Raw genomic sequence first — 11,986 nt, forward strand, 5'->3', positions numbered from 1 at the left:
GAGGCAGATTTTGAAACACAAGCTAAAGATCTTAACACCAGATTTTGTGATCGGGGCTCTTGTCATAGATGTATAAAGAGAGCGTATCATAGAGCTAAGAATACATCCAGACAACAATTACTATCTACCCCTCATCTATCATCACCATTAGGCCGGCCTCACACTCTGCGTTGAAAAATACGGTCCGTATTTTACGGCCGTAATACGCTCCAAAATTAGAAATACGGTGGTCCGTAAAAAGTCCGTAGGCAAGGTGTGGTCACGTATTTTGCGCATGTAATGTTGCGTATGTAATCCGTATGCCCACCGTAATGCATATTTTTCACGCAACCTGACAAAATGGACGGTTTTGGACGGTTTTGGCGGCTGAAATTGATTTAAATTACCCTCATCAACCCTATTTAAGGCCTCTACAACAGGTGTCTCACTCCCATATGGTCATTTTGTGGTTTTGCAACTGTTGGAGTGTTGTTGTAACATTTGGACCATGTCTGACCACCTGCAGTTCACCCCAACGCAGCGTGTTTTGTATAACTGGCTATTGTCTCGTCGGTTTGGGCACCCATACCCTGTGATTGTGGATCCGCGAAGGAGGAGCAGAAGAATGTGGGTGCATCCTCTTCTGACTAAACGCCTCACTAAAGGCCATTTTCATCGGCTATATACAGCTCTGCGGGAACATCCAGACAAGTTTTATCTCTACTGTCGCATGTCTATCCAAACATTTGACAGATTGTTGGAGATATTACGCCCAGGAATAACATTTCAGGACACAAGGCTGCGCAAAGCCATCTCTGCTGAGGAGCGTCTTCTCCTCACGTTACGGTATGTATTCTCCATCCTCACATACTGTATGTTGATGATCTTTTTTCTAAATTTTTCTTTTTTAAATTTTTACCCATAATATGTGTACATTAAGGCCAAAGCAGATGTGACAACGTGACATAACTGTTATATTTCAGCCCCTTAAGGCCATTTTTCCCTTTTCAGTGTTAATTTAGTAGCCCACAAATGCAAATATGATTGTGCTTATTCATGTTTTGTGTGCACTCTTGAAACAAACCTAATTTATTGTGTTTGTTTCACTTACAGATTTCCACATTGAATTTTTGATTGGCCGCTCCACCATTTCTGGCATTGTGCGGTTAACCTGTCGCCAAATATGGGATAGACTTAAGGACCTTGTGATGCCTGAGCCCAAACAGGCTGATTGGCTCCAAATAGCCCGTGGGTTCAAGGTCAATTGTGACTTCCCAAACTGCATTGGAGCGGTGGATGGGAAACATATTAGGGTACGTAAGCCGCCGAACTCTGGCTCCCAATTCTACAACTATAAGCAGTTTTTCTCTGTAGTTCTGTTAGCTGTAGTTGACAGTAACTACAGGTTTATAATTGTAGACATTGGGGCCTATGGACGAACTGGAGACTCTAGGGTCTTCAATTCGTCTATAATGGGTCGGCGGCTACGTGAAAACCAGTTAGACCTCCCACCACCAAAACAACTCCCAGGCTCCACTGCAGAAGCACTGCCTTTTTTTTTTTGGTTGGAGATGAGGCCTTCCAACTCACCAGACACGTCATGAGGCCTTATCCCCGGCGCAACCTGGACCACCGTCGGAGGATATTAATTTGCACCTTTCTAGGGCGCGCAGACTGGTGGAGTGCGCCTTTGGTATTCTGGTGGCCAAATGGCGTGTCCTACAGACTGCCATGCAGCTCAGTGAGGCTACAGTCAATGAAGTAATCAAAGCATCAGTAATTTTGCACAACTATACCCGCATACATGATTGCTTCTCAGATGGTAATGATGAACACATGTTGCGTAGTGTCATTAATCCAACACCACATGGCCCTCCTCCGCGCCGTCCCCTTTCTGGCATCAAAGTTAGGGATGTATTGACCAATTATTTTGTTTCTCCTCAGGGTTCTACTCCCTGGCAAGATTATGCTGTTTCTCAGTTGTGATTTTTTTTTAAAGATATGTTTTTGTAATATATTATTATCAACCACTGAAAACGTACTGTGTGTATTTTTACTTAATGACCATATGTTTCTGTTTTCTGAATATGTGTGTGATGCAAAAATGATTAGTCTACAAACATCAATTGGCTTTTTGGAAAACTTTTTACTATCTTTGCAACCCTTTTTTTTTGTTTTTAACACCATATTGTAGCCATATGGTTTTTATAAGCCTTTTTTATGGGTTGCTTTATACCAAGGATCCACAACAAAGTGGAAAGTTTTAGAAAACACAACATTAACATGGTAGCCAGCTACCAAAACAAAAACCAAAAAACAGAACAAAATTACAGATCCCTGTAAGTTGGTGGGGGAGATGTTGCCAGCTCTGGGTCCTGGTCTGGGGGCCTTTGTGGGGCCGATGGCAGTTCATCCTGTGAGGATACAGTGGCTTGTGGGCCAGAATACTGGCCTTGTCCATATTGGCCAGATGTGTGTTGACCATAAGCCATTTGGCTCTGTGCATCATGCTGAGGTACAGATTGCCTTGCATCATACCCCAACCCAAAATGGCCATGTTGTCCAAACCCAGGTTGGGACCAGCCAACATCACTGGGTCTGGAGAAGTGGCCATATTGGGATTGGGGGTTGAAGCCTGCCATTTGGTACTCTAATGGCCTTTGTAGATTTTGGGATGGGATGGGCTGAAGGGGAGGCATACGTGGAGTAGGTGCAGCAAATCCTGATTGATTTGGCTCCTGTTGAGGGAATTGAAGGCGCAAGAGGCTGGTTTGGCCAAGCTGCCTTCACTCCAGGTATTCAAAAACCTCATAGGGGTTATTTGGAGGGGTGCTTGAATCAATCAGGATTTGCATACACCCTCTCACACGTAGCCTCACCTCACGGGGAAGGGGTCTAAGGTATCGGGCAAGGCTGCTGGCAAAGGCCTCCTCGCCATCATCTGTGGCTGCCCTGGCCAAATAGTTGAGGACCCCAGCATCAACATCACTTCTGCCTTCAAGCTCTCTCCTTCGCCGGGATCTCCGTAAAGGCCCAGCTGCCTGTGGGGATGACACCAGTGGGCCTGTAGGGCTGCTGCTGTGGCCATGTTCCACAAGCCTTGCCACATCATGTGCTGCTGAGGGTGGTGGTGCAGCATCTTCACCACCACCATGCAGGGGTGCATTCGTGCACTGTTATTCGTGTGTTTTTTATTCAAAGTACTTTTTTTTCTAAGTACTCGGCAGTTATAACATGGCAGAATATAATCAAGCATCTCTTCTCTCTTCATACAGGTAAACATATCATTCATTCTCTGAGCTGAAATATCCTGCATGTCTATTGCTCCAGTCCCTGACAGCAAGCAGCTTGGATGGTAAACATATCATTCATTCTCTGAGCTGAAATATCCTGCATGTCTATTGCTCCAGTCCCTGACAGCAAGCAGCTTGGATGGTATCTGAGTCATTCTATCTTCGGCATTGAATCCTGCATGTATCTATGTATGTAAACATATCATTCATTCTCTGAGCTGAAATATCCTGCATGTCTATTGCTCCAGTCCCTGACAGCAAGCAGCTTGGATGGTAAACATATCATTCATTCTCTGAGCTGAAATATCCTGCATGTCTATTGCTCCAGTCCCTGACAGCAAGCAGCTTGGATGGTAAACATATCATTCATTCTCTGAGCTGAAATATCCTGCATGTCTATTGCTCCAGTCCCTGACAGCAAGCAGCTTGGATGGTAAACATATCATTCATTCTCTGAGCTGAAATATCCTGCATGTCTATTGCTCCAGTCCCTGACAGCAAGCAGCTTGGATGGTATCTGAGTCATTCTATCTTCGGCATTGAATCCTGCATGTATCTATATATGTAAACATATCATTCATTCTCTGAGCTGAAATATCCTGCATGTCTATTGCTCCAGTCCCTGACAGCAAGCAGCTTGGATGGTATCTGAGTCATTCTATCTTCGGCATTGAATCCTGCATGTATCTATATATGTAAACATATCATTCATTCTCTGAGCTGAAATATCCTGCATGTCTATTGCTCCAGTCCCTGACAGCAAGCAGCTTGGATGGTAAACATATCATTCATTCTCTGAGCTGAAATATCCTGCATGTCTATTGCTCCAGTCCCTGACAGCAAGCAGCTTGGATGGTAAACATATCATTCATTCTCTGAGCTGAAATATCCTGCATGTCTATTGCTCCAGTCCCTGACAGCAAGCAGCTTGGATGGTATCTGAGTCATTCTATCTTCGGCATTGAATCCTGCATGTATCTATATATGTTAGTCATCCTATTATGCGTTTGTTTGTGTTTATAGATATTTAACTCACTTTTGCATGTCCTTACTCAGAGAGATCACATAACTGTTTCAAAGTGCTTTATGATCCATGTAGACCTGGACATTTGTTTATCTGATCACTACATTTATTGTGTCCTGTTGTCTCAACTGAGTTAGATTGATTGCTAACGAGCTTTAACACAAAAAAAAAAAAAAAAAGAGATCTAAGGGCTAGCCTTCTATAAATGTAGATGTAGCTTGGGGGTGCATTCGTGCACTGTTATTCGTGTATTTTTTATTCAAAGTACTTTTTTTTCTAAGTACTCGGCAGTTATAACATGGCAGTTAGACAGGGCAGGAGACAGGTAAGAAAAACTAAATCTAATCCATATTCACTTGAAACAGCACAAATACTCACCATATTTATTTGTATAATCTATATTCTGGCTGCTGCATTCACTCACATTCACCGCCCTCGCATTAACTCTCTACACTCCATCCATATCGGCCCCTCTGTCCTTGCCTCTCCTATGTATAGCACTCATGCTCTATTCACATTGCTTAACAGCACAGATCCATTCAGTCCCAACATCCAACACAAGAGACGCTCTCACAAATCACTTAACCATCTGCTCACTCTTTCGATCCTCCTTCTCCTAGTCGCTGGAGACATATCTCCAAACCCCGGCCCCCCATGTTATAGCCAGTCAAACCTCCCAATTGCTACACCCAGAAACCCCTCTAACCTTATTAATATTCCCTGCATGCCTGCTGTCTCTTTCAATTGTGCCCTTTGGAATTCTCGCTCTGTGTGTAATAAACTCTCCTTCATTCATGACTTCTTCCTTTCTAATTCTCTTAATCTCCTGGCTCTTACTGAAACCTGGATCCAGCAGTCAGACACCACCGCTGCTGCTGCTCTTTCATATGGTGGACTACACTTTTCTCATACCCCAAGATCAGACAACAGAGCAGGTGGAGGCGTTGGTCTGCTCCTTTCACCCAAATGTACTTTCCAAGTTATCCCCCAAGTACCCTCACTTGTCTTCCCTTCCTTTGAGGTCCATGTGGTCAGACTCTACGTCCCCTTCTCCATGCGAGTGGCGGTGGTGTATCGTCCTCCCGGCCCCTCTCATCAGTTCCTGGATCACTTTGCCACCTGGCTTCCACACTTTCTCTCCTGTGACACCCCCACCCTTATCATGGGTGATTTCAACATCCCCATTGCCTCTCCCCTCTCCCCATCTGCTTCTCACCTTTTATCTCTATCCTCCTCTTTTGGCCTCTCGCAGCATACTAACTCTCCAACACATGAAGATGGAAACTCCCTTGACTTGGTCTTCTCCCGACTTTGCTCAGTGGATGACTTCACAAACTCCCCTCTCCCGCTCTCTGACCACAACCTTCTTTCATTCTCTATCAAGAACTGCCATCCCGCTCAGGTCACCCCCACTTTCCACACCTATAGAAACATACAGGCCATTAACACCCAGAAACTTATGATGAACTTGCAGTCCTCATTGGCCCCTATTTCCTCCATCTCATGTCCTGATTCTGCATTGAAGCATTACAATGAAACCCTGCAAAGTGCTCTGGATGAAGCTGCTCCTCCTATACATAAAACAACTCGGCACAGACGGCAACAACCGTGGCACACGCCGCAAACACGTTTCCTGCAGCGGTGCTCCAGGTGCGCAGAACGTCTGTGGAGAAAATCTAATCTACCCGAAGATTTCATCCATTATAAGTTCATGCTAAAGACATACAATTCTGCCCTTCACCTCTCCAAACAAACCTACTTCAACACCCTCATCACCTCCCTGTCCAATAACCCTAAACGTCTCTTTGACACGTTCCAGTCCCTACTCAACCCAAGAGAGCAGGCCCCAACCACGGATCTCCGTGCTGACGATCTGGCCAATTACTTCAAAGAAAAAATTGACCACATTCGACAGGAAATCATCTCCCAATCTCTTCATACCATGCACTGTCCTCCCTCCCCCACTGCATCTAGTTCACTCTCTGACTTTGAAGCAGTTACAGAAGAAGAAGTAAGCAGGCTCCTTGCATCTTCTCGCCCGACCACTTGCACCAGTGACCCCATTCCGTCACATCTCCTCCAGTCCCTTTCCCCGGCTATCACCTCTCACCTAACAAAAATATTCAACCTTTCCCTCACTTCCGGTATTTTTCCCTCCTCATTTAAGCATGCCATCATACATCCATTACTTAAAAAACCATCCCTCGATCAAAAATGTGCCGCTAATTATAGACCTGTCTCTAATCTTCCCTTCATCTCTAAACTCCTCGAACGCCTGGTCCACTCCCGTCTTACCTGCTATCTCTCAGATAACTCTCTTCTCGACCCTCTTCAATCTGGCTTCCGCTCTTTACACTCTACTGAAACTGCCCTCATTAAAGTCTCTAATGACCTACTAACAGCTAAATCTAATGGTCACTACTCCATGCTAATTCTCTTGGATCTCTCTGCAGCATTCGACACTGTGGATCATCAGCTCCTCCTCACTATGCTCCGCTCCATCGGCTTCAAGGACACCGTTCTCTCCTGGTTCTCCTCCTATCTCTCTGACCGATCCTTCACTGTATGTTTTGCTGGTTCCTCCTCCTCTCACCTTCCCCTTACTGTTGGGGTTCCTCAAGGATCAGTCCTAGGCCCCCTACTCTTCTCGTTGTTTACTGCCCCTATTGGACAAACAATCAGTAGATTTGGTTTCCAGTACCATCTCTATGCTGACGACACCCAATTATACACTTCTGCTCCCGATATCACACCGACCTTTTTAGAAAACACCAGTGATTGTCTTACCGCTGTCTCTAACATCATGTCCTCCCTCTATCTGAAACTAAACCTGTCAAAAACTGAACTCCTCGTGTTCTCTCCCTCTACTAACCTACCTTTGCCTGACATTGCCATCTCCGTGTGCAGTTCCACCATTACTCCAAAGCAACATGCCCGCTGCCTTGGGGTCATCCTTGATTCTGACCTTTCATTCACCCCCTACATCCGATCACTGGCTCGCTCTTCTTACCTGCATCTCAAAAACATTTCTAGAATTCGCCCTTTTCTTAATTTCGACTCTGCAAAAACTCTGACTGTTTCACTTATTCATTCTCGTCTGGACTATTGTAACTCTCTACTAATCGGTCTCCCTCTTGCAAAACTCTCCCCGCTCCAATCTGTCCTGAATGCTGCAGCAAGGATCATATTCCTCACCAACCGTTACACCGATGCCTCTACCCTGTGCCAGTCATTACACTGGCTACCCATCCACTCCAGAATCCAGTACAAAACTACTACCCTCATCCACAAAGCACTCCATGGCTCAGCACCACCCTACATCTCCTCCCTGGTATCAGTCTACCACCCTACCCGTGCCCTCCGCTCCGCTAATGACCTCAGGTTAGCATCCTCAATAATCAGAACCTCCCACTCCCGTCTCCAAGACTTTACACGTGCTGCGCCGATTCTTTGGAATGCACTACCTAGGTTAATACGATTAATCCCCAATCCCCACAGTTTTAAGCGTGCCCTAAAAACTCATTTGTTCAGACTGGCCTACCGCCTCAATGCATTAACCTAACGAGCCCTGTGTGGCCTATTTATAATAAAAAAAAAAAAGGTTCCTCGCATCATGTTCTCATACACTTTATGCAGTATTAGCCCTCTGTGTCTGTACTGCTACATACTTAGGCAGGTAACTGGTTCATGCAGCTTTACATGAACACCTGAGCCTTACACTATAGCTGGTCCGAATAACTAAAGTAATTGTTACCATCCACCTCTCGTGTCTCCCCTTTTCCCCATAGTTTGTAAGCTTGCGAGCAGGGCCCTCACTCCTCCTGGTATCTGTTTTGAACTGTATTTCTGTTATGCTGTAATGTCTATTGTCTGTACAAGTCCCCTCTATAATTTGTAAAGCGCTGCGGAATATGTTGGCGCTATATAAATAAAATTATTATTATTATTATTATTATCTTCATCACTTGCTGCTGCCTGCAGTGATGATGCTGCTGATGGGTCCTCAATGATGGATGCTGATGCAGCCACAGATGGTCCTGCAACCTCTTCCTCCACAATTACAGGATCAATGATAGGGTCTGATTCTGATCCGGTTTCCCTCTCTGTGAGGTTTGACTGTGTTCTGTTAAGAAAACAATAAAAGGAAATTATTCTTTTGACATTGTTTAATTAGACATCGGTGTGCAATATTAACACAAAAAAAAAAAAAAAAAACAGGAGCACAACATCTCCTTCTCTACTCCCCTATTATCTCATATTCACACAAGAATATACAAGATTTGTCTTGGAGAGCCCCACAAATGTAACAAACACTATCACGACACATCATAATGTGGCATACCATTTCAAGCTACACAAAAACCAGGCACAACCACCTCTTCAAACAATCAGATAACATGCAGTAACAACCCATACCACAAAACACTGCCTGAACATCTCTAAACTCGCATACTACATTCTCACCCATCCCTTGTTGAATCTTGGGATGCTTGGCGGCCAGGGTCCTCTCTCCTCCAGGACCCTTTTTGAATGTATGCTTGTTTACATTATTGTTTGCACTATATTGACACATCCTTACATGGAATTTGCAATGTCATAACCCTAATCCACAAAAAATACTGAGATTTAGTTTCATTACAAATGTGTAGAGTGGTTTTTACTTACTGCCTAAGATCCATACTGGCATCCAAAAAGGAAAGACGGTCGTAATATATATACTTCCTCTTCTTCAGTGGGGCTGCTGACCCACTCCTAGCCCGCTGCTGTCTTTCCCGCCGGTATTGGTCCCGGATGCTGCGCCATCGTGTCATAACATCATCCACTGCAATTACAAGGGCACAAATAATGTTCTATATCATTCTGAACATAGCTTAGTCCAGTTGTCAGACATATTTGTAATTTTTAAGCAAAAAGTTGCTATAGCACAATAATTTCCATGGTGAGTCAGATGATAAAGGGGTTACATGCAGAGGGCTATATATCGCCAAAAGGTAATAACTTGACAGTATCAGACTGGTAGAGAGGGGAGAGAACCCTGTTCTTGCAAACATACATTAGGTAAGATATGATAGGATAGGAAAGGAAAATGACTTGTGCTATAATGAGAATAATGCTCAAAATTATGTAAAAATAAGACAAGGGACAATAACCCTCTGGACGGGGTATGAGGCCAAGAAAATATTTAGCAGGGCAAGATCAACATGAACTATGTCCAGAAACACTTTGGCATGTTCCTCAGCTTTAGAAAATGACAAATAAGGCCATAAATGACATTTAAAGATAAAAAGGATTGCTCAAGTAATCATGTAGGGAAAGCATCTTTTAAAGTTAAATCTTGTGAATACATGAGTGTACTTACATAGACTTGTCTGCTCCGCACGTGGCCGTTGGGCATAATCAGGGAATAGTAGCCCACAGATGGCCCTCCAAGCTGCCTCTTTCCTGGCCCGGTTAGAATAGTTAGGATCCCGCTGGTCCAATATTTCAGGCCTTTCTTGGACCAGGATGAGGAGCATATCAACATTGATGATGTTTGCCATGCTGCTTGGAACTCTGTGGAGGCGAGCACCAGACTTCTGGGATGTCTGTGTGGCTTTTTGAGCTAATTAGCATGTCTGAGTTTCATGATTGAGGGCCTGGCACAATTCCTTGCACCTGGCGATGTCTGGAGATGTCTGGCGTATTTTACGCAAGTCACACTGTTGGTCCGTGTGTAATCCGTATATTTCTCGCCCCCATAGACTTTCATTGGCGAATTTTTTGCGCAATACGGTGACAAACACAGCATGCTGTGATTTTCTACGGCCGTAGAAGGCCGTATAATACGGATCCGTAAAATACGGCAGATAGAAGCTTGGCCATAGAGATGCATTGTACCGTGTGCAATCCGTATTTTCTGCACCTCTCTTACGTCCGTAAAACTCGCTAGTGTGAGGCCGGCCTTAGTGTTGAGCGATACCGTCCGATATTTGAAAGTATCGGTATCGGATGGTATCGGCCAATATCCGAAAAATATCGGATATCGCTGATACCGATATCCGATACCAATACAAGTCAATGGCACACAAATATCGGAAGGTATCCGTAATAGTTCCCAGGGTCTGAAGGAGAGAAAACTCTCCTTTCAGGCCCTGGGACCCATATTAATGTGTAAAATAAAGCATAAAAATAAAAAATATTGATATACTTGATATTCTTAGGAATGAGCGCTACTTTCGATGACGTCGCGGCTTGTGATTGGTCGCGTGAGCGGTCACATGACCACTCAGCGACCAATCAGAAGCCGCGACGTCATCGAAGGTCATTAAAGCGCTCATTCTTAGGAAGAAAAGCATGGCGATTGCAGCGGTGACAACCAGGGCCCGTCCGAGGGTAAGTATATCAATATTTTTTATTTTTATGCTTTATTTTACACATTAATCTAAATCCCGATACCGATTCCCGATATCACAAAAATATCGGAACTCGGTATCGGAATTCCGATACCGCAAATATCGGCCGATACCCGATACTTGCGGTATCTGAATGCTCAACACTAATCACCATCAAATGTAATACGTGTTATTACATTCCATCATTCACAATCATCCATGATGAGACAATGCCTAGAACGATCCTGGCCAATTTTATTACCTAATGCGTCTTTATCCCAATATTTACCAAAGCCCCCTAGTATTACGTATCGTCGGTCAAAAAATATTCACCTGGTCAGCAATCATTATACTAACTAAATGGCCAATTTTTTGGACAACCTCACCCTCTTGGTTTTGACATTCTACAGGATGCTGGTTTAAGGGAACACGGACTAGCTGGAGGAATACAGATCGGATCCATTGACCATCACAGAACCCTCAAAGACGTTTGGAGAATCCAGGTTGAAACAATCTGTCTACTTGGCCACGTACCTCAATAGACTATCAACTTCGTTACCTTGTCATTACCTCTTTTCTGTGGGAGCCTGCCAAAAGCGGAGTGCCACTAGTGGGAGTAGTCAGCCCTGGAAGCTCTAAGGTCGCAGCTCCTCTAATCCCGGCAAGCCAGCGGAAGAGCGAGACTCTGTGATTTGCACCATCTTGAATATTTGCTGGGACTGTTCTGCATGTTATTGTCTGTTGATGGTACAATAAAGTATTGCCACACTGTTTTACACTGTATTGTCTGAGTAGTATTCTGCCCACAGGGGAAGGCTTGTATTCGGTTGATTGAGCCCTGTTCCATGCGGTCTTTTTAAGACAGCTGGACCATCGGACGAGAGCACCCACTGACCCCTGTGTCTCCACATAGTCCTTTAACCCCTCTTAGTACTATGTAGATCACAGCAGTGCTCCAGATGTTTATTACATAGGACATCCACATCGGTGCTGCATATCCGCATCCACGATGTGTCTGACAGCCGCCTTACAGGTGTCATTGGCCTTATCTGCCTTGTCCTGGCCCTGGATGACTGACATGTAATCCTGCCATGTGGACAGTGTCATAGAGGACTGGTGGCAGGGCCAATTCTAATATTCCCGATAACTGAGGTGAAAATTAAAATGACGTCTCTTCCCGCAGTGTAATTAAAGCATGTAGTGAACAAATGCAAATCCTCTTCATTTTTGTTTTCTTCGGAGGGGAGGTAGGTGAGAAGGATATTGGTTTCAACATTAATGGTGTCGTAAAATGACTTTTCAATATGATTAATATTATA

At 44.4% G+C, this 11,986-nt stretch overlaps 1 long non-coding RNA gene across 1 annotated transcript; it reads left to right on the forward strand.

The window, feature by feature from the left end:
- Positions 1-4,126: 4,126 nt before the first annotated feature.
- On the forward strand, positions 4,127-11,440 carry LOC138662908 (uncharacterized). Its single transcript, XR_011318089.1, has 2 exons — positions 4,127-4,207; positions 11,078-11,440. It is a non-coding gene; the product is annotated as an uncharacterized lncRNA (long non-coding RNA).
- Positions 11,441-11,986: the final 546 nt, after the last annotated feature.

This window comes from Ranitomeya imitator, chromosome 2 (genome assembly GCF_032444005.1).
Source record: "Ranitomeya imitator isolate aRanImi1 chromosome 2, aRanImi1.pri, whole genome shotgun sequence".
Taxonomy (NCBI): Eukaryota; Metazoa; Chordata; class Amphibia; order Anura; family Dendrobatidae; genus Ranitomeya; species Ranitomeya imitator.